The following is a 3,799-nucleotide window of genomic DNA, read 5'->3' as shown; positions in this document are numbered from 1 at the left end:
CTTTGTGTGAAGAAATATATCTAAAATTATACAATAACTTATACTAATCATTCTACAAAACTCGTGAAGATGAGAAGTCTAGAGAATTTCGGAAGGTTTACGTGAACTGTAAATTCTATTGACAATGGCCTTTATAATTTTTCATTTCTCTTTTATTTTACGTGTATAATCATTGGCATCTCTCTCTCTCTCTCTCTCTCTCTCTCTCTCTCTCTCTCTCTCTCTCTCTCTCTCTCTCTCTCTCTCTATTATGGCCAATCAGAAGAGCTCGAAAAGATAGATGGTCTAAAACTTAAAAGGATTCTACCAGGGAACAGTGCTTTGAATAAATATGAAATAAAATGCAAGTGGAAGGAGACTAAAACTTCTGGAATTCAATTTTAAATGATCAAAAATATGACATTTGGAAAAACAATATCTACAGCAGATAATTAAAAATAATTTTTTCTAAAAAATGTCAGGAAAGGAATTCCTTCCGAAGTTAAAAGTAGAATAGAAACAAAATTTTCCAAAGAATCTCAACACATTATTTAGAAAAATATAAACAGGACGTCTTAAAAAAAAAGATATTTTACACATTTCAAATATCCCTGGATGGTCACTCAGGTCAAGATTTATTTATTATTTTTATTTTCACTTGCAATACCATACAGAGAAAATCTGTTTAATTCAATAAGCAAATAATCATTTAAAATTAGCCTTAGCACTCCCCTCCTTCAGTGGCCATCAAGCTAAACCAACAGAAGAGGATGAACGTGCGTTGAGGAGAATTAACGTTCTCCCGAACTTATTCGTCTTCAGACACAAAGACTGAATTACATTACTCTCCCATTCGGAGTGAATAACAAAGACAAAAACTCCCCTTCCTCAATTTTGGGACAAAGGGTAAACAGTCTCGAAGCAGAACAGAAGACTGCTCGGGTTGGGTCTTTTGAATTTACAGGGGGTTGGGAGCATTCCCTTAGCGCATGTGAACAAACACACTTGGAATGCTATATAAGGCCCTTTAGCTGGGCAAATTTGTTTTTAGCATGGATGATTGGTTGGTTGGGGAGAGAGAGAGAGAGAGAGAGAGAGAGAGAGAGAGAGAGAGAGAGAGAGAGAGAGAGAGAGAGAGAGAGAGAGAGAGAGTCAAAATTCTTTATTCCATCAATATAAATGGTTACTATATATCCATCTATATTCTAGTCATTTTAGAAATATAAAGTATCCCGGGGTACTGAATATATGCACTCATAATATATAGATGATAAATTTACAAAAATTAAACAAATAGCCTCCATTCTATCCCATCCCATTTTTTTTAGAATACTGTACGAATGAAGATAAATAGATTATAATTTTCAGTTAGAGTAAAAGGTAGAAATTAATAACATATTCTGACTACTATTTAAAGGTTTAAAGGCCACACATGAATGGCTGGGGCAAGGGACAGTGACATTGGCCTATCGAGCTGGAAAATGCCCCAGAGACTGACCATATACACATATTATCAGCGCCTAAGCCCCCTCTTCACCCAAGCTAGGACCAAGGAGGGCCAGCCAATGGCTGCTGAGGACTCAGCAGATAAGCCTATAGGCCCCCCAAAACCACCCATCCCTAGCTCACAATGATGATGAGGTTGCAGCGACCAATGAAACTAACGAGTCTGTGCTGGGCTCGAACCCCAGTCAGGGACGTTATCACATCTGCCACCACAACCGTATTTGCGAAGTCATGCCAATTAAAAAAGAAAAGAAAAAAAAGTAAATGCAAGGATATCGTTTACACATAGTTGTATATTAAGACAAACAGGTTGATTAAGAAGTTATACGGAAAGGGAAGTAATTTGATATAGTTTTAAGAACAGCGTGTTTTATTTATAATGTTTTAGCCTCCAACTGACTATGATTAAGTCAAAGATTCGGTTGATTAAAGACCAGGAAAATAACCCTTGTTATTGATTTTAACCAAAAAAAAAAAAAAAAAAATTATTTTCTATACCCAAGGTCATAATTTAATTATAATCCCTAGTCCCTTTTTATCATTTTAATAATTATACCAACCAAGGCAACAAAAGTATTTGAAAAAGCAAGATGCTACAAGCCAAAAGGATCCAATAGGGAAAATAGCAAAGTGAGGAATAGAAAAAAGGAAATAAATGAACAGTACTTGAGAAATAATGAGTAACTATATAAAGTATTTAATGAGTATAAATAACTTTAAAATAAATCTGTCATTCATGAGCTATGAAGAAAGACTTATGTCAACCTTTTCAACTTAAAAAAAAAAAAAATTCACTGCAAGTTTGAATTTCTAAAGTTCCACCGATTCTTTCAGATTAAGTAAACCATTCCACAAGCTGGTAACAGCTGAAATAAAACTTTTAATATACTGTATAGTGTTGTGTGTTTAGATACTTTTGTTTTTAAAATCAAATCGGAATTCCGTCAATATTCTGAATTTCAAGTTTACAGATCCCAAAGAGCCTCTTAGTGCAAAAAAAGGACATAGATGAACATGAAGAGCAATCAGTGGAGATATAGGTGACAAACATCACCATGATTCCTTTTGAATAAACGACAAAACCAATGATGATATTTCTTGCCTATATTCCCCACACCCCCCACCCCACCCCCTTCCTGAACCCCTCACATTCAATCATTTCCACTCCCTTCTACTGGATTTATTCCCCAGATTACCATTTGCATATAAAGAGATGGAGAAAGAAATATTTATTTTATCTCTAAGAGGGAAACGAGCCTGTCATGATATATGTTTGGGTAAAAGGATTTCCCCAGAACAGACAGAAAATTACAGGAAATGAATAAAAAGAGAAAGGACGTTATAGGGTATTATATCTTTTCCTTACATTAGTATTCAGGATGGTTAAAAGACATCTTGCTGATGATGTTACTCAAAAAAGGTATAAAAGAGTAAACTTATGTTTTTAATATTTATACAAAGCTGTCTTTTGTATATAATGCAAAATAAGGTAATTACGTATACAAACCATCAAAAACCAAAATAAAATCATATACTGTGTTTTTTTGGCCATCAATATAAAGCTGCCTTTTGCATATAATACAAAATAGGGTAATTATGTATACAAACTATAAAAAAAATAATTTTTCACTTTTTTTCTTTAAATTAACATGACGACAAAGAAAATACCTACTCCATCATCTCATTTTATTTTTCATACCAACGTCCATTTGATATGATTTTTCCTGTCAAATGATAGAACTAGCTAAACTTATAAAGTGATTTAAAGCTTCATTTGGTCTAATTTTTAACAGGAGTGGGTTGTTCTGAGAAGTTTAACACAAGGTACGAGAAAATATAGCAGTTTTTAACAATTTTATCGCCTGTTATAGCTTCTTTAGCAATCTTTTAGCCGTTTGTGGACTTTTTAGCACTTTTCTAGTTTTCTTTAGGCTTTCCAGATGTTTTGAGGCCCTTTTTTTTATCTTTAAGCACTTTCTAGACTGTTTAGCAGTTTTTTAGACTTGTGAGCACTTATCTATCGTTTTTATAGACATTTTAGCCTTCTGTTTGTTTTTATAGACTTTTTAGCCCTTTTCTAGTCTCTTTATAGCAGATTTAGCCCTTTTCTAGCGTGACAAAATATGGTGTAATTTCATGATATTATTAGGGAAAAGTTTTTCATCTAATGGCCAATAATCTGGGCATAACAGGATTTTCCCAATATGCATGGTCAAGAGAAAAAGCTTACTTTTTATAGACGTAAGGAAAAAAGAAAAAGCATAATAGTGTTGTCAGTAGAGAGGCAAAGGAATTTTTAAAGCAATAGTTACAG

The sequence above is a fragment of the Palaemon carinicauda genome, chromosome 7, assembly GCF_036898095.1.
Source record: "Palaemon carinicauda isolate YSFRI2023 chromosome 7, ASM3689809v2, whole genome shotgun sequence".
Taxonomy (NCBI): domain Eukaryota; kingdom Metazoa; phylum Arthropoda; class Malacostraca; order Decapoda; family Palaemonidae; genus Palaemon; species Palaemon carinicauda.
The sequence above is the reverse complement of the archived record's forward strand: the minus strand, read 5'-3'. Positions refer to the sequence as shown.